Raw genomic sequence first — 20,329 nt, 5'->3', positions numbered from 1 at the left:
ATTGGAAAAGAAAAGGACCAGACTGCACTGTGGCAAGGGACAAAGAATGTGCCACATCCTAACTCAGCCGTGCCAGACGTCCTGCAGGCAGCTCTTTGGAACTTGGTTTGGCTGCAGCCTCCACAGAGGCTTTGTGAAGCCCAGAACTCCTCAGGTCAACCCTCAACCAGAGGTGACCATGACATTCACCTCACTGAAAGGTGGGGAAGGCCACCAGGTCAGTCAAACCGGAAGGTGTTCTTTGAAGAAACTCAGGTCTTGAAAGCTCTAGGATCTTCCCAGTGGTTTCCAAGCAGGCGGGAAGAAGGCAGTGGCTACCAGAAACTGAGCTCTACTCACCCCCCACTGAGTTGTGTCCATGAAATCAGAAGCCCTGGCAGAGCCAAGTTCATGGGTAAAATCCACACTTCAGATCCACACTGAGTCCTGTAGCCCAGGTACAGACAGGTGCGTGGAAAAGCTCCCCGACAGGCCTGCAGCTGGCTCACTTCATGTTCCTCTCAATCCAGTCTTTGAAAGGCAGCACCTTGGTAAATGCTGTGGAGAGGCTATGACTACAAGATTTATCATAGCTCCAGCTGACCAGCCCCACCAGATGCCAGTATGGCTCAGGTGATGCCCGGCCGGGGAAGAACATAGCTGCAATGCCCCCGGTCTCCGCCGTGCAGATGTCCGAAGGGGCACTGGAGTCCTGGCTGGCACAGAACATGTTGTGGGTGACACTCACGGGGATGCTGTGGTCTTCATGCTGCTCCTCACACAGCAGTGAGTCCACCACCCTGACCACCCCAGAGCGCAGCGTGTCGTTCTTGAAGCCAGGGCTCCTCACATCTGCCAAGATGTTCCAGCCAGCCACAGTGAGGTGGGACTCCTGGAAGGAGATGCTGAGGTCCCTAGTGGCAGCGAGGCAGATGGGCTGGACACGGGTGCTGATGCGGGCCTTGTCCAGGAGCTTCAAGATGGCGATGTCAGCGTCCAGCAGTATGGGGTCGTAGTTGGGATGCAGAATGATGGCAGAAATCTATCAATACAAGGAATGGATAACAATGGTGAGCATCCAGCTCCATGGTGAACAAGGACAGTCAAGTTTGGGGGCAAAATTATTGGGAGAAATTGTTCAAAAACCAGGTACCATTATTTGACATTCTTTGCTCAAGAAATCTTAAAAAGTAATTGCTCTGTTTCCAGGACTGCAAACTGAAATGACTACTGGAGTCTGTTAGATGACATTAAATAAGTGGAGTATTCAGGTGAAGCTACAGAGAACAGGAGCACACACACACCCTATCTAAAGTGGACAGAAAGCTGGGTGCAGCGACCTGTGATCCCAGTGACTCAGGAGGCTGAGGCAGGAGGATTGCAAATTCAAGGTCAGCCTCAGCCATTTAGCAAGACCTGTCCCAAAATAAAAAATAAAAAGGACTGAGAATTTATTTTTGTGGTAAAATATCACTGAATTCAATCTCCAGTATGTATAAATGAATAATAAATTAAAAATAAATAAAATAAATGGGCAGAGGCCACTTCATTCCAGCTGATCGCTGCCGTACAGAAATGGACCAGCATTCTACATTTGCCAGAGCATGGACTCCAGATCTTTAACTGAAACATCTTAATTTTTTAATGGTGGTAAGTAACTAATGAATAAAATATACATCAGCATCATCATGTTCTGTTACTGGAACTGTGTTTGAGCACATTTTCGTGAGAAACTCATGTCACACTCATCATGATATATGGGTCTCTCTCCCACTAGCCTGGACTCTTCAGAGTGGAAACCATACTTTGTTCTTTTTTGTATCTAGTTTCAGTGAAGGGCAAACTGTTGTATCCCCCAAATAGATGGATGGACAGATAGAAGGATAGGACGAGAGATGGATGGATGGGTGGACAGATGGGTAGGTGGATAGATGGATGGATGAATGGACAGATAGATGGGTGAATAGAAGGCAGGGAGAGACGCAGGAAAGAGAAAAGCATTCTGTAAATTGATGAGGAATGTCTTGGATAGGATTTGTCTATGTCCTCAAAGCCTACCAGGTAGTGCCCAAATGCATTGGGTGATTAACTCTCTTTTATCCTCGAACTATTTGTTAATCTACTTTGAACTTGATTCTGTGCTAGGCTGTGAGGGTCTCGTGACATAGAATGTTTATGGAAAAGATGGTTTTAGGCCAAGCAGGTATTAAACAAATAATTTCACTAACTTTTAATTTATTATGAGCTACTAGACAAATTATATGTGTATTTTACTTGGAAGTAATTGAATTCTTTTTTTAAATATTTATTTTCTAGTTGTAATTGGACACAATACCTTTATTTTATTTATTTATTTTTATGTGGTGCTGAGGATTGAACTCAGAGCCTCGCACGTGGTAGGTGAGCCCTCTACTGCTGAGCCACATCCCCAGCCCAGTAATTGACTTTTGATAACCATGATGATAGATGGAGCTTGTCTCTTACTTTTAAAAGAAGCAAAGTGGGGAAGGACAGGATGGCCTTTCTAAATGCCCCTGGTATGTGCCAGGCCCGGGACTGGTACTGACATGCTAAGTTGACAGGGCTGACATGGTCCTGCTCTCCTGTGCTTAGAACTGGTTGAGCCAAAGCCCTGGTTTCCAAGTTGAGCCCTCCTCTCTCACCCGTAAGCTTTGGATGGTCTTCTCATTCTGGTCATCATCCCAGTAAAACTTCCCCAAGACGATTTTGAGATCTGCTGTCTTGATGACGGTGACCTTCCCCAGGTCAGTAACCCAGTGGGTGGCCACCACCACGGTGCGCTCGTTCACCAGGGCGCCGCTGCAGACCAGAAACCATGCGCCCTTGTGCAGGCCCCCATCGTGCACCCCACTGGTCTTCCTGTAGACGGCTGCTTACCATGGCCAGCGTGTCCCTTGGGTCTTCAGAGAAGTGACGTTCTCAATTTTCCCACAGACTATGGAGAAAGCACCAGTTCAGTAATACCAACTTAGATATTTCCATCCAAAGGGGAATGCATCTCTCTGCCAGGAGAGCACCAACTGGAAAGGTGGTCCCATGGGTCCAATGACCACTAAGCCATCTCACCTGGATTTCTTTTCCCTTTAAATATTGATCTAAACACAGTTGGTTATAAAGTCGAAGGTTAAAATTGGAGGTTTTATAGTAAAATGAAACGCAGATTATGATCCCAGGCACTTACTATCAATAGGACTTGGGTCAAGTGACTTAATCTTTTAGAGTCTCAGTTTCCTCACCTGTAAAATGGATAGAGCAATAATAATAGTCTCATAGGGTTCCAGAAGACTGAATGAGATGATGTATACAGACCCTCAAAAATGTCATGACCGTCATGATAAATGTGACCACCATGATCTAAACCATGCTGTTCTCCTTTCACAAGGGGAGAATGGAAAAAGGAGCTGGGTCTTGTTCTAGACACTTCCATATATTATCTCAGTAATCACCATCTTAACAGAGGAGGTAATTAATATTTTATTAATTAATAACAATTACCTAATTAAAATCACCGCAGGGTGGCTGTGAAATGGAGCTTAGGGTAGCCAAGATGACGTAACTAGAGGCTGCCTAGCACCTCTAACCCCCTCCCCACTTGCTGTTTAGTTCCTGCTCTCTTCCTTTTCTCCCAGTAAACATGATAGAGTTATCCACAGAAAGTATGCTCCTAGGAGTTCATGACTCCGCTTCTCCTGGGAAGTAAGTTCAAGCCAAAGGAAGACACTTCTAACCAAGGGGTTCCAGGTATCACCAAACTAGGGAAAGCCATGCAAGACCACTCCTTTGGACAATGGGACTCTCCCCAGACAACAAGTTGAATGGCTTTACACAGGCCGCTTTGGAAACTGAAAGATACCGTCACTCAAAGATGAGCCTTGACTCACTAGGGATGCAAGATGGGGCCTGCCCACTCCACTTCCCGGTCCTCAGACACGTCCTCTGGCTGCTGCCCAGGCAGCGGTAGAAGGGTGAGAGGCACTCATACTGGAGCTGGGTGTGCAGGTGCTGGTACCCAGCGGGCAGGTCTCCAAAGGGAAGGGCTGGCTTCTTGGTAGGGGCACCCTGCAGCTTCTCCTTGCTGAAGGCCGATGAATAGAGCTGGTGTAATGGCGTCTCCCTGGGTCAGAGCACATGGGGCCAGAGAAAGAGACTGTCACCCTGGTCCCTTTAGCACCCATGCCAGGTCCCATGTAGATATGTGGTTACAGCAGAAGAGGAAAATGTCCTGTCTCTGTCTCTATGTCTCTGTTCTTTCGCTTCCTTTCTCTTCTCTCTCTCTCTCTCATACACACACACACACACACACACACACACACACACACACACAGTACCCTTCACCTCTACCACTGAGCAAATTCTCTTGTACGCCGCAATCTTTTCATTCCTCCATTTCCATTTCTGGCATGCTTCCAACTGCCTCGGATTTTAACCAAAGAGAACTACATCTGACATAATAGCTGCTATGCAAAGACACTACACAGGCACACACACAAATTTAATTGCGAAACTAAATAGAAAAGGGAGTTAATTTGAATGAGAGAATGCAGGCGTACTTTTTTTTCCCTCCAAACATTATCATAATGGGGCAATATTAGGAATTGACTTGAACTAAACTGTGTTGATACAGTAGCTTGATTTAGCAATTAGCAGATGTAATTAGTTCACCTCAGAGAATAGAAATTTCTCTCAGGGTACATTGATTGGGAGAAATATGAAGTGTTGTGTGTAAATGTGGAAAGGGATATTAAATGATCCCTGAAGGTGAAGGCCCCAGAGACCACTCTGGGGTTCTTGGGGGAGATATACACACATTGTTCTGCTTTGTGTTCGTTTTATATTGGTGCCCACTGAGTGACAAGCTGAAATTCCTTTAGGAATCAATGTCTTCATTCCCATTTGATAAATGGAGAAGGGAAGCCCAGATAGGTAAGTGAGAGTGCTCACAGGCACACAGGAAAGGAAGATGGTTCATGAGACCACCGTGCTTAGCTGTCATGACTTCCATGTGGTGTCACAACCACATCAATTTGATATCACTGTAAGAAATTATTTCATGCATCTCTATAGAACTTGGATCAGAGCAAATATTCCACCTATATTGATTTCACTCAACAAATATTCCTATCATGGTTCTAACCAGGTCTGTAATTCTGGGAGCTTCTGCGCTTGCAAACAAGTTTATCTCTAGGCCACTGAAGGTTCACACTGCCTTTGGGGGCTCCCCAGGTGAGCCTGGCTGTTGGAGATAAGTAGAACCCCCACCCCCCACTTCAGCAGCCTGCCTTCCAGAAAGATACTGAAAAACCGAATTTCAGGTTTGCTTCTCATTTACATGAGACAGCAGGCACATTGCCACCTAACCTCCCATTAAAATTGTCTTAAAAACTGCGTTCTTTTTGAGAGGGGTTCCTCCTTGAGATGTCTCTTTGGGAAGAACAGGGGGATTCCACTTATTGGAGAGTCCAGCCCAGGGAATCACAGAGACCTGAAGACAGGGCTGAGTTTGAATTCCATTGCCACCATTTCAAAGGAAATGTCTTGCCTAAAAGGAAAAGACTTGAGAGAGAAAGAGGAAGGGTCAGATGCTGACGGGCATCCTCACCAAGGAACACTCCAGGGCGAGCCTGGTCACTCGAACTCATTATTACTAACCCTGACAATAGCTGCCTTTAACAGGTGCTTGTATGTGCAAGGTGCTTTGCTAAGTGTTAGTCTAGTGCATAAGGGAGCAGACCCTGGAGCCAGATGCTGAGTTTATGTCCTGGTTTTGCCACTTCTAGCAGTGTGACCTGGGGCAAGTTACTTTACTTCTCTGAGCCTCAGTTTACCCATATATAATAAAACGGTAATAAAAATCTGTAATAAAAAGAATAATGCCTTCCTCAGAGGCTATAGTGAGAATTAAATGAGACTAGACATGTGAAGTACTCAGAAGAGCAGCTGTAAACAGAAAACATGCAATAAGTGTTAGCTATTCATGTTGGATTTAATCCTTACAACAATTCCCAGAGACTGCTATGATTATTCCTGCATTTCAAGAGAAGAAAAACAATAAAAGGCTCAGCAAGCTTAGGAACTTTCCTAGGCATACATAGAACTAAAGAGGGGCAGAACCAGCTCAGGAACCCTTGACTGTCAGTCACTCCAATGTTTTCATTCAGTAAATATTTATTGAGTGTTTTCCACATGGCAGGCACTGTCTCAGGCACTAGAACAAAGCAGACAATGCTCCTGTACTTGTAACTTCTGTATTTGGAATGGGGAGACAGAAATTGAACACGTAAACCAAGACAACCAGTAGAGCGAGAGCTGAGATGAACATGGCCAGAGAACACCAGGTAAAGGAGTTGGAGGGCAGCCGGGGGTGGTAAACTTGATAGTTTTAAAAGGGAAGCCAAGGGAGGCCTCTCTGTCAGGTAAAAACTGAGCAGAGAACTGAAAGAAGGGAGGCAGCAAGCCTCGATGGGATCCTGTGGAAGAAGTTTCCAGACCAAAAGAGGCACAAGAATAAAGTTGTACAGCAGAACTGTGCTTGGAGAGACAGCGAGAGGAAGCCTTCCTTATTGGAGCAGACACAGTGAAAAAGAGGTGAATAGAACTGGGCCTACTGCCCCTGCACCCCAAGGTGGTCTTCAGAGCTCACATCCCTGATGGCGACTGGCCATGCATTTCTAGTTTCTGGACTCCACCATCTCCTCTCTCCACTACAAGAACCTCTGACTGCCAGCTGGGGTGTAGGAAGGTGTTCTTCCTGATGCCAGCACCTAGAAGCTGCCACAATCCATACATAGTAATTTAGGGAAGACTCAAGTATGACAACCCAGTTCCTCAAAGACCATCTGAGTGTCTTGCTTCTCACCAATCATCTACTTTCCCACGATCCAATAAAATTTGCCCATCTTCCAACCTTTGCTACCTCTTGGCCAAAGGCAGATGGCTAATGAGCTTCCATGGAACAAGCCCTATTCTTTCATTACCATTTAGCACTAAATGTCCCTAAGAAACCCCAACACAAAGTAGAGAAAAGGAATAGGAGAGGAAATCTCCATTACCCTTCCTGACAGAGTCTCACCTTGACTGGACCTGCATTGGAAGAACTCTCCTTCTCACCAGGTCTGAGACCTTTGGCTCTCGGCAGGCTGGGAAAAAAAAAAAAACAGACAGGGTCACATCATCTGTTTTCAGACTCACTGTTCACATGGCTCAGTTCAGATTTATCCCTAACCCCCTTTCTGGATACCACGTGCTCATTCCCCAGACTCAGAAGCAAGACATGTCAGCCAAGCTCGAACAGTTCGTTTAGCAAAAAAGCATGCTGCCTTTCTCCTAAATTGACAGCTTTCTCTGAAGAACTCTGATGCCTCTGAAAAACTCCTCCACCTAGGTGATTTGGGGCCTTGACGATTAAAAGATAGGACTATCTGCTTATGCGTCTAGCATTAGCACACTTGATCAGAATGGAATAAAATTCAAATGGAGTCCTAATATATTGCCCATACTGGGAATGAGAAGATTCTCATTTAAAACCAGGCAGCAATGTCAATCATAGATAAGTCTTGTGTAATTGATTTTTTCCAAGTCCTTTCTCTGCTATTAAGGACCCCAAAAAATCTCTAGGAGACAACTCAAAGCTCAGTTTAATTTTTCTGTAGTCTCCTTTTTTTTCCACAAGTGAAAAGGAGTCCTTCCTGTCTCACTTTCCCAATCAAGAGCAGCCAACATTTGTCTAATTAGTGACTTAGAGTACTTTAGTTGTATTAATTTGTAAGAGTTGACAAAAATCTTCAAGGACGCTGTTCCATACTTAATGAAATAAAACATCAGAAATCTATGCTGGTGGGGATGAAAGTCGTTTCTGGCTAAAGTCTAAAGTGATTTATTCCTTTCACAAATCATTCCCTTTCATTCCTTTTCCCATGATTCAGGTTGTTGACAAACACCCAGAAGGGAAAGTAGAGGACTGAGGCAATTATCTGGATAATCTAGGACAAGAACCCGCTTTTCTTCCCAGTAAACAGCCAGATCATTGTGACTGTCCCCCAAAACAGAGGTGCCGCTAACCAGAAGCAGCTAGAAACTATGCACCCCCACTGCAACAGAAATGGTTCCAACCGCTCTCTATAACATTTCATTACTCTGCCTCCAACTTACATTTTGCAGTATACTGCCTGGGTTGCCTTTCTTTGCATTTTCCAATGCCTGGTAAGTTACACCTCTGTAATTTCCTTCTGTCTTCCATCTGAAATGTCATCCCGACTCCCCTTCACATCCTCAAATCCTCCCCAGCCTTCCAGACAGGTCCCAATTCTACCTGCTTCATGCAATTATCTCTCTTTCAAGAAACTCCCTCTCTCCTTTTCCTGAACTATCCGTTTAGTTCCTACAGCTGTCTGTTGAGTGTTCAAAGATCTACTATGTTAGTCTTGAAACATCTTAATGGGTCTCACTTCTCCCAACATAGGCAGCCAGGGAAGATGAGTCCATTCAGTTTTGACCTTGGATCTGCATATATAAACCTCAGCCCTATTGTTTTTCCTGAACTGTTCTGATAACTATATCACTCTCCTCCATCACCTCAAGATGCTGTGATTACAGTAAGCATGTCCTCCCTAAGTCTAGAAAAAAAGAAGCAAATATTTTTAGGGATGGTTTCCAATCTAAGAGATAATGTGGTTCAGGAGAAAACTTAAGAGAGGAAGGGACCCCCCACACTCCAACACACACATAGGGGCTTAAAAGAATGTATTACAGCTATCAAAAAGCACAGTAGCTCCATCTACCCCTATAGCATCCTGACATACCCATAAGTTACCTTTTATGCAGATGGGCTGTTTCCCTGACCACTCTCCATTCTGTTGGCAAGTTCTCTTCTCATTGCCACTAAGAACATAGGAGTTATTACAAAAGAATGACACCACAGTGCCGATTTTTACAGATCGCCCATTGAGCAGTCCAGGACCTCCTGTTATTTTCTTGTACCCATTGACTGGTCCCCCAAGATCTGAGCAGTTTCTTTCTTCAAGGACTAAAAGTGAAAAACAAGAGAAAAGAAGAACTGTTAAAAGTCTGAGTCATTTAACTTTAGAATAGAATCTTTTCATTATTTCATTGAATTAAAAATACAGTGATATCAAGCCTGCTAACAGTGTGCGCAAAAGAATTACCAAGAGAAATCTCATAATAGCAAATGCATGTATTAGACACGTCTTTCCTTGTTTTAATGATTTATTCTCAGATGGAGAAATATTTCATTCTAAATGTAAACAACTTTGACACAAATCTGACTCTTACATGATATCATTCTTTTTTTTTTCAAATTATAGGAGCTGGGCAAGACTGGACAAGAAAAATATTTCACCTAGATTTTATGATCAGGATACAGGCATTATTAGTTTTCAATGTTGTATTATCTCCCTCATTTCCTATTGCTTGAGCAATTAAATTAGACTGTTCAGTTTCCTATTTATGTTGTATACAAAAAAGTAGAACTGCTTAACAACAAGAATACATACATGAAATAAATTTAAATCTTATATTTCATATCAAGAAAAAAAGTGTTTCAAGTTTTAGTTAAAACTACTAGAGGACAATATCATTGCAAAAATATTACAAATTCCCCCTGATGCCCAAATTTTACTTTTTATCTGTATACTTAACATTCTTAATATTCTTAATGACTTAAAGTAAAAATGGCATCCCCAGCCATTCTGAGCACTGAACAGGATTTTAGATTTAATCTTAAAAAATTCTGTTAAATAGGTAACATATTTTTCTCATACAGATTATGGCACAATACTGAATATGACCTGTCAAAGGAAAGAGAATGAGTCTTCCAAAGAATTCAACTGAATTTGGGCACTAATCTATCAGTTTCCCTGGTTTCTTTTTAATCATTTCTTCTAAGACACAGGCTCATTCCTATAAAACAGTTCTTGGGTAATGCAGTTATGCATTTGACGTACTTTTCTTCCCATAACTGTCCCAATTATCTTCCAAGCAACTTAACTTGCTTGCCTCCAGGCAAGAAAAGAATCTTCTTTCAAATAGCGCTTTTAAAACATTCAAGAATTAAAAATAAACAACATTACCGGGTGCAACTTGGCAAGATTGCTGCAATTAGCCAACTGACTGGTTTGTCTCCTCTAGGATTATCCATAGCCCATGTGGCAGATGATCAATAACACTCTGTGTGCTTTGGGGGATTATGTAATATGAGTGATTTCCCTGGTGGGTGAATCCAAAACTCTTATTTTTAAGTGTTAAAAAAGGGACCTCACTGAGCAAGACTGTTTAAAATACTAAAATGGTATAAAGAGGGCAATGTGGCTTTTTTATGCTTCAAGTGGTCTCAGAAAACCCTAGTACTTGTATTTTCAGGAATACCTCTCTGATGGGAGGGGGAGGGAGAGGAAGCAGTACATGTCACCTCCATGATGGCGCCAGCTTCTTTTAGGAGATGCGTTCAGTCTGAACATATATCCCAGAGGGTGACCACTGGAGCTCAGAGACCACAATAAAAAACGTAGTGTATCCTGCCTGTATGTTTAAAATAATGTAACTAGTTGCCAACATAAAACTTGGGAGAATTCATACAAAAATAGGTCTCACTGGGTTCTCACACAATTTGGATCTTCAGTCTCCCAGCCTGCCTCCCCCAGAGCGACAATCACCTGGAGCTGAGAAATGGCTCTCTGCTCACCTGGGAGCTGCATTCTTTACCAGGCTGCCTGGCTCTGGCAAGTGTTTGAATCTGTGGCCAGTTGCCTATTGAGAGGCTATGATTTATGCAGTTCAAGCGTAGGTCCTCGTTTGTTTTGAGCTTTACTACAGCTCGTGGTCAAAAAAGATTGGGTGATATTTAAGGCCATTCCTGGAATACTGGGAGAAAATGAATGAGACTACAGCTACATCAGCCTCAGCAAAAGATAAATCTTTTCTACTGATGGTTTTGATAGGTGAGCCTGAGAGTGGGGTTGTCTTCCCCTTGAAAGGAAGCTCTTCCATGGTTTGCTAGTCTCTCATGCCCTGGGCTGCCACAGCAGGGTTCTCATGAAACACACACACACACACACACACACACAAACACACACACACACACAGTATTTAATGTGGGCTTAAATACTAGGAATTTGGGAAAGTTCTTGAGCCCTTGGAGATAAAGATTTAGGACAATCCAGGTCCTTTGTTTCTCTTTCTCAGGAGGCTATAAAAGAAGACTTAAAGAGAAATTAACTTGGAATATACAAATACCTCTGTTCAAGGGTAAAGGATGCCACTAAACATCTGCTATTCTTAAATGCAAACAATTTTATAACTTGACATTTTTGAAATCAGGTAATAAGTGTAGTTTTCACATGGAAATTTCTGTAAAACTTAAATTCAATATCTTAGAATGGAGAACTATGACAACTATTATTTGGTTTTAAGTTATTGCTTGTGGAATGTCATCATTAGGATAGAGCAAGTAATGCTTCTATGTTAGGATCCAATGGAGTGTTCAGGGGACTGAATGCTTGTTTCCCCCTCAAATTCATATGTCAAAATCCTAATCCCCGATATCATGGTATTAGGGAGAGGGAGTCTTTGGGAAGTGATCAGGTGGTGAAAATTGAGCCCTGGTGTGTGAGATTTTTGCCCTTATTGAAGGCAACTCAGAGAGTTCTCTCTCCCTCCTCCTCCATGTGAGGATACAGCAAGAAGACAGCCCTCTATGAACCAGAAAGCAGCCTTCACCAGACAGTGAATCTTCCAGCGCCTTGATCTTGGACTTCCCAGCCTCCAGAACTGTGAGAAATAAATGTTTGTTGTTTAAATCACTCAGTCTATGGTATTGACTTGTAGCAGCCCCAACTGACAAAGACAGAAGGCAAGACTACGGCTGAAAATCAAGGGAAATATAGACAACAGAATCAGATTTATAAAGGGTCCAGCAAAGTGGTCATCTGACACTACTTAAGAATATACTTTGTATACAACCAGGGATATGAAAAATGGTGCTCTATATGTGTAATAAGAATGGTAATGCATTCCGCTGTCATATATAAATTAAAAAATGAATTAAAAATGTAAAAAATAAATAACTCCGCTGATACATTCCAGAAATAAAAGACAAGATTGAGAACTTCAGTAGAAAACCAGGAATGCTGAAAAAAAAATAACCTAAGAAAAAATCAAAAACTGAAAAATTTAGTAACAGAACTCAGTGGATGGATTTAACAGCAAACTAAATAGAACTGAAAGATAGCTTATAAGAAAACTTTCAGAATGAAGTTGAAAGAGACAAGAAGGTGAAAATGTACTCAAAAATCTAAGAGGTTCATAGGACACAGTGAGAAGGTAAAGAAATACATAATTAACATTCCAGGAAAGGAGTCAGGGGGAAAGGGAGGTGGGGGGAGAGGGAGGTGGGGGGAGAGGGAGGTGGGGGGAGAGGGAGGGAGGGAGAGCAGGAGGGAGGAAGAAGAAAAAGAAGAAGAGGAGGAGGAAGAGAAGGAGAAGAAGGAGAAGAGGAAGAAGATGATGGAGGAGGAGGAAGAGAGATGACAATGGTCAGAAACAATGTGCTAGGAGATAATAGATGAAAACTTTCCTGTACTCATGGAAGAATTTGTCCTACAGATTCATAAAGCCCCAAACCAGACAAAAATGAAAAAATATATACATGGGAATGTTTTAAAGCAACCAAAGTGGAGACAGACCAAGGGATTTGAAAACCATACTTTCCGATATTTGAAGTCATTGCTGGGCATGATGGCACACACGTGTAATCCCAGAGACTCAGAAGGCTGAGGCAGGAGGATCATTGGCTCAGCAACTTAGTGAGGCCCAAACTAACTTAGCAAGACCCTGTCTCAAAATTTTTAAAAAGGGAAGAGGGGGGGTGGCTAGCAATGTAGCTCAGTGGTAAAGCACCTCTAGGTTAAATCTCTAGTCCCCAAAAAAGTGAAAATTAAAATAAAATAACAATTGTAGTCATTATCTTTACTGATTTTGCTTCTTTATACTTTTATCAAGTTTTACAATCATAAAGTAAAATCATAAAAGTTTGTTTTTTATTATTTTTGTTGTTGTTTCTGTATTTATTATTTTTTAAATATTTTATTTTTTAGTTTTAGTTGGACAAAATACCTTTATTTTATTTATTTATTTATTTATTTATTTATTTATTTATTTATTTATTTGTTTATTTTTAGGTGATGTGGAGGATCGAACCCAGGGCCTCACACATACTAGGCAAGCACTCTACCACTGAGCCACAACCCAAGCCCCGGTTATTATTGTTTTAAAAAATCAAAATATTTTTGAGTGCTGTCCATTAAACACCTAAATCTAGCATACAGTGTTTTATGCCTTGTTTTTTGGTCCAACTGTCTCTCAGTCCATGCAAATCTCTTTAATATTTTGTGTAATCACATTATACAATTTCGCATGAAATCTCTTAAATAAGTCTTGTAACTAGATTCTGGTAGAAAAAATACTGGCCTCTAAGATCAGATAGATATGAGTTCATCTGGTTCCCCAAAGTCTACAACAGCAGGCACTTAATAAATATTTGTTAGGGGTAGAAGGAACAAAGTGTGAAAGTTTTTCAATCTTGTACTTAAGAAACTAAGAGCTGGGAACCATTTAACCTCCCCAACCATTGATTTCTTTACTATAAAATAAAATAATAACACTTACCTGGCTGGGCTGGTTTTGAGGAGTCACAGAAATAACACAAAGTTTCTTTTTCCCTCATTTGCCTTTGTTTACAAAGCACTCAATGTCTTTAAAAGCCAGTTCCCCAAATTTAATACACCTTAAAGAGCACTCCAGAGAGAAATCTTAATAGCTCATTATTAGACCTATTCAAGCACAACACAGCCTTCCGCTCTATTTCCTGGGCTTTTGGTAATATTTACCCGTGATGAACTTCCAAAACTGTGTTGATTCAGACTTCTGGGTACCAACCAGGGTGTCTGTTCATTTATTTTGTTTAATCTTACACAATAAAGCCTTAAAATTATGTTCCTATATCAAACAACCCGCGAGGGTTATTTTTTCTCTTTCATTTTCTGTACTTTCCAAAGCTTGCATACTCCCTTGTGATGTTTTTTTGAAGAGAATTCTAAAACTTTCTCCATCCTTCCTTCTCTCTCCCAGTTGACATCTACCTGGTGGGTACATAGACTATCTGCATCTCATCAGAGCTCCTCCCTGCGGTTAGGTTTCAAAATGATTTTTTCCCCCTATGTGTTCTCTTTTTAGAAACCTTTGTCTCTCCCCATTGAACAGATTCATGATTCTTTCTGTTTGATTTTTCAAGGACTTTAGGTTTCATTTCTCCTCAGTGGGATGGATATTTTCAGGCAAAGCCAATTGAGAATTTAAAATATCTGCATCCCTGGCCCTGAAGGAGCACCAAACTCCTGCTTTGTGAAATAAAAGATTGCATGATTAGTAATAAATAGCACATTGCCCTGTTACTTTTGGAACTCAGCCTGGGGACATTAACACACTAAGTTTAGCATGCCCCCACATGCCACTGCATGAACAACAGCAGTCATCAGAGGTACATTACTCTGGGGTCTTGTTTCAAATAAGCATTTCAAGAAAGTGTTCTCTCTCCCTCTTTTCTTTCCCAGGGCCACGGAATGAGGAAGTTCTCTGAGTTCACTTCCCACGTGATTTCACACGTGACTGCTACGTGAAGGTTTTGTGATGGCTCTTGTCATGACCATTACTGGTGTCCCAGCCAAGTCCCCTCATACTCACAAGTCACCCATCCCTCACCTTCGACATGTGATAGCTGGGGCCTACAGCCTTCAGAGGGTGTCCTTGGGCATGGCCATCTGCTTATCCAGATGGGGGGGACTAAAAAAATACCTAGAGTTCTGTCCTCCTCCCAGGCCCACCCCAGGCTCACCTGTAGCCAATATGTGGAAATAGAAGAACCTAATCCCTGTTCTTTGAGGTTTGATTTACATTCCCAGAACCCCCACGGGGGATGGGCTGTGTAGAAGATTACTTGAAAATATTCTTGCTTGATGTCTTCCTCTTTCTTATCTTGACTCTTCCACTCCTTGCTGGTTAATCACAGGAGTAATCCCTTTAGTGAATCACCTGGGCCCATAGGCTTGACTCAGGTTATGTTTGAGGGAGAAACTAACCCAATACCTCTCTGTTAATTTCTTAGCTGGGCATCAGGGCCTCTCAGGTTTCTTCTCCATGGCACAGGTGTCTGTGATGAGGCCCCAGAGAGGCAGTGGGCTCAGCCCCAATATGGAGCCTACATGCCTTTCAGCATTCCTGGGTGGTGACGAAGCCTTAAGAAGGCTGTTGGGCCAGGCAGCTACAGGCTGGTCCTTAAGACAGCCCCCAGCTTCCATGCTTCCTCCTGGGCTCCAGCCCAGCCCCACAGCAGCCAATCTGCTGTACCTGAAGAGAATAGTTGATCTGAGGCAATGAGATTCCTCAGACCAAACAGTGCAGATCAGAATCTACCATCAGAGGAGTCTCCTTGAGGATTTGGCATGGTCCATGTTCAAGACTCTTTTCACAATCCTGGGGTACCAAAGATGATTCAACAATAATTGAAATTGAATCTCTCATGAGTCCCTGAATTATGGGGCTTAGAGTTGGATTTAAGATGATTTAAAGCAAATAAAATGTTATCTTTTTCTCCCCTGAATGGAACAGTGAGAGGCAATACCTGTTACAAAGGCACCAAGTGAGAAGGCTAGGTCCAGAGGTCGGTGAGCAGGGGACATGGCGATGGAGACCTCAGAAGGCCTGTCAGATCAACATGCAGATGTCTTCAGAAAAAGTGGTTCTTCAGGGCACACTAATAATTTAGCTTTTCTGTACCCTCTAGTCAGAAAAGTAATATTGAATGTGACAAAAGGAAGTCCACATTTTTCATCCCTAACCCAGGGAGTGGACCCACCTTCTGGCTGTGGAAAGACAATAGACCTCTTTTTCCATGATGTCTCTGTTCACCAGTATATTCCCATCCATAAAAGTGATACATTTTCCTAAATGAATCTAAAATCTTAATATGATACACTAGCCCCCCACCCGCAAGGCATATTTGTTTTCTCCTTTTACTTAGGTCTGCAAGCTGTAAGATCATATTTGGAGACAAGAGCTGTTTATAACCTCTTAGGAACTAAAGAATCCAGTTGCTGCTTTGCCTTTTGGAAGCCAACAGGTCCACCTTTCAGAGAAGGACTGGGGAGGTGCTGCTGCCTATTGATTTGACTGATCCCTTTGCCTTCACATGAAATGTTTAATGAGTACCTCCTCTATTCCCGACAGAACAGGACATGGGAAGAGGTTTTTCTTTATCTTGAACATAGGACTTTTTTATTTAAACCCAGAAATACAAGTGACATCAGTCCAGGATGATTACACTAAAGTACTTTAGATATCTCAGCCTTTCCTTGGCCTCCTGTAGGCAGTTATAGACAAAAATGGTTGGATACTTTCCTTCCAGCAACTTATTCCTCAGATCAGAATCTTACCAGACAATCTTTCTCAATCAGCCAGGTACGGTGGTGCACACCTGTAATCCCAGCAGCTCAGGAGGCTGAGGCAGGAGGATCACAAATTCAAAGTCAGCTTCAGCAACTTAGTGAGGCCCTAAGCAACTTAGTGAGACCTTGTCTTAAAATAAAAAGATAAAACAGGCTGGGGATGTGGCTCAGTGGTTGAGCACCCTGGGTTCAATCCCTGGTCCAAAAAAACAAATCTTAATCAAATAAATTCCTCATGGTTTAATTAGAATTTTAAGAAATGTTATTATAAGAAATCCAGTTTTATTTCCTCAGGCTGACTCAACTCACTCTGACACACACACACAAAAAAGAGAGAACCCACAGGGTGGGGGTGGGGAATGTACATAATGTTTTTCATTAGCATTAATTTATCCTTACTAGTGCCTTTCTTACCTGTGCTTCTAAAAGTACATCAGAAGATAGGACCCTAACCAAGGAATAAAATAAAGGTGATCACAGGGTCCTTAAATAAATTAAAATAGGGTAAGGGGGGTCTCAGCAAATACTAGTCAAGCATGAAATTTGACTGTGGCCTTGGTTGCAATGAAGATGTCCCTGGGTGTGATTGATTGAACTGTCTGAGCCTGCTGTGTGGTGTGACAGAAAACCACTTATCTATAGATAGGAAGCCAGGTGAAGTGGAACCAGGTTCTAATCTAGACGCTTCTGCTGAGATTAACCACGGGGGCCTTGTTGGAATTGGAGTTCCCAGTTTTTATCACATTTGTGTTCTCCCCGAGTCACTAGACAGAGATCACCCCTCAACCAGGGCACATGGTGAAGCTATGGCAGTGTGGTCAGTACATCAGGGCATAAAGCCAAAGATGAGACAATTAGAAGAGAGACGCTTCTTCGTGATGGAAGCAGCCATGCTCCAATTGCTGTCTAAAAGGGCTAAATGAGCATTCAAACAAATCTTTATTATTGGCTTCTCTCCAAACATCCCTGGTATCTCCACTCACTCCCTGACCCTAGAGAAGAGGTGTGTGTGTGTGTGTGTGTGTGTGTGTGTGTGTGTGTGTGTGTGGTGGGGGTGTACACAGATTATAAATAAGTTCCTGAGTCTAACACTGTTTTTTTAATCAGAAATGCAAATGATTCATATTTTGAGAAACCTTCAGATAAGGCTAACCCTTAACATTTATGTTATTCATCATTGATCAAAGATTTATCTAAAACTTTAGAGAAGCCACCAAATAGTGATTTAGCTGAATGTGATCACTTATCTTCTGGGAGAACATGACTAGATCCTGGGCTCCCCAACACCTGCCTAAGCATTATATCTGGACGTGTCTCCCAAGATGTTTCCAGAAGAGACCAGTGTTTGAATTGGTATAATGAGTACAGGGCTTACCCTCTCCAATGTGGGTAGGCAGCATGCAATCCACTGAGGGCCTGAATAGAACAAAGGAATGAGATGGAGGAAGGGAACATTGTGTTCTCTCTCTGCTTGGCTGGCTGAGCAGGATATCCACACTCGGTCCTCAGGACTCCTGACTCCCAGGCCTTCATGCCTGAACTGGAAACTACACCACTGACTCTCTACATTAGAGCCTTCAAATTACTAGCTCTCCTGTGTCTCGGTTATGGGGGTTCTCAGTCTCCATAATCAGGTGAGCCTATACATAGATGAATCTCCTATTGGTTCAACTTCTCTGGAGAACCAGGGCTAACAGAGCTCTCGAGGCTCTACTAAGTTAACTCTTCAAGAAATACACTTTCAGAGAGGTGTCTGAGGTTAAGTTCCCCCAGCAGTAGCATGTGAGACTAGGTTTTGAGTACAAGCAGTTTATCTTGGTGGCAATCCCAGGAAGGGCCAACATTGGACTAGGGAAAACAAAGACCGTGAATTTCTTAAGTTATCAAGCAAGTTATCACTGGGGGGCAACTGAGAATCAGTGCCATTTAGCAACTCTGGGAAACAATGGGACATGCCTCATTGTTATCCCACTCAAGGAGCAAGATACCAGTTCTCACCTATGGAGCACCATCAATCCTTTGTTGAAGGATGATGGGATAAGTACTAACTCTACATGCCTCCAGGATGCCCATAGGCCAGAGGATCTTCCCAGATGGAGAAGGTCTCAGGCAGGGTTGAAGGAACATGAGGGCAGGAGCCGGTTGAGCTGGCATCCACTGGAATAGTGCGAGCATAAACAAGACCAGTCACTTTTTTTTTTTGTATGAGAAGGGGAATGATCTAGTTTTTAGAAATATCTAGTAACAAAGCATATTGATATTTCTGTAACTTACAAAAAAGAAATGTTCAGCGTTTCCCCAGTACTCATCCTTAGACACAGGAGAGTAAGGGAGAGGTCAGAATAAAATTAACAATCTTTGCAACTCTAAAGGGGCCTGTGTTTGCTTTCTTTCAATCTCTATTCCATCTGCTGGTCTTCTCTTTGGGATTGTCCTATTTCTGCTTCTAAATAATTTTAACCTAGTTATGATTGCTTATGTCCTCTTGGACTTTGGAAATGGTTTAGCAGCGATTTACGAAACTGTGAGTAAAAAGCATACATTTCTGTGGGCAAATTGTATGTTGATGAAATATTTATGTCAGCCTGATAACCAGCTGAGCAGAAAAAGTAAGTCAGGATCCTATTCTGCTTTTTTAGAAAGAGCTGAGTTCGGAGCTGTAAGATTATCTGAGAATTAGCTAGGGAAACAGGGCCAAAGTCAACAGAGCCCATCACCCCACGATGGAGCTGGTGGCAGGGGCTGGGGATGGAGGGACATTCACCTCTATTCTTAGCATACTCTTGGGATCTATTCATTCTCACTCATCACCCAAATCAAGGGAACCACTTGTGACAGAATTTTGGTTCTGTTTGGAAAAGGCATTAACTTTCTCATTGGGGCTTTGTCCTTTCTGGAAACCTGATTGAACGTGAGGCCAGTGCTCAGAGACAACCTTCAGATGGCCTTTTAACTCTTCCTCACTTTCTCCTGTTCAAATTATATTTGAGTTCAAATTGTATCTAGACAAAACCAAATACTTTTTACTCACAAGATGGTCTTCACCAACGAGGAATAATGACACCCACTGATGATGTCGTCTGCACTGAAATCTCTTTTCATCCCTTTCCAGCCAATGGCATCCTGCCTCTGTGATGCTTTCCAGCCCTTTGCCGGTGTGAATGAGACACTACCCATGTGAAATTATGCTTGGATTGCACACACTGCTATTTATTCATCCGGCAGCAATTTGGAGGCTGAGGCTTACAATTAGCTATTTGATCTTAATCAGGATTGTCTTGGGCCTCTGGTACACTGTGTCTTTTGATCACTACTTTTCCGGTGTTTGGATGGCCTATTTAATTGGATAGCTAACACTGCCTGTGCCTAAGAGATAGGTCAACTTTGACAACTTTTCAGAAAGCTCTAGTCATTTTATTCCTTGGTCCCAGTCAACCTGGCACATCCCTGTTTGACAGAGTGAATGGGTAGGATAGGTAACATACCTGAGTGTTAGAAACCTAGTGGTTCTCCACCTACTACATCTGCTTGGTAATAATAGTGATCCTGGGGTTTCTTCAAATCTCAGAAGGTTTCTGAGTCAGCTCCAGGATAGAGGGCAACTCTAAACTACTGGAAGAAATGTCCCTCTGTGGTAATCATAGTTAACGTTTTGAAATATAAGAAATGTTCGCTATGGAAATGCTTGTGGCTCAGTGGTAGGGCGCTTGCCTGGCACGCGTGAGGCACTGGGTTCAATCTTCATCACCACATAAAAATAAATAAACAAATAAAAGCATTGGGTCCATCTACAACTGAAAAAAAAATGGCCTGAGCTA

The 20,329-nt window shown here is 42.5% G+C and overlaps 1 pseudogene; it reads right to left on the bottom strand.

Moving 5' to 3' along the window:
- Positions 1–484: 484 nt before the first annotated feature.
- The window catches only part of LOC143388359 (inactive serine protease PAMR1-like), a 73,795-nt pseudogene continuing 53,950 nt past the window's right edge, over positions 485–20,329 (bottom strand).

This window comes from Callospermophilus lateralis, unplaced genomic scaffold (genome assembly GCF_048772815.1).
Source record: "Callospermophilus lateralis isolate mCalLat2 unplaced genomic scaffold, mCalLat2.hap1 Scaffold_250, whole genome shotgun sequence".
Classification (NCBI taxonomy): domain Eukaryota; kingdom Metazoa; phylum Chordata; class Mammalia; order Rodentia; family Sciuridae; genus Callospermophilus; species Callospermophilus lateralis.
This window is presented reverse-complemented; position numbering and strand designations above follow the sequence as displayed.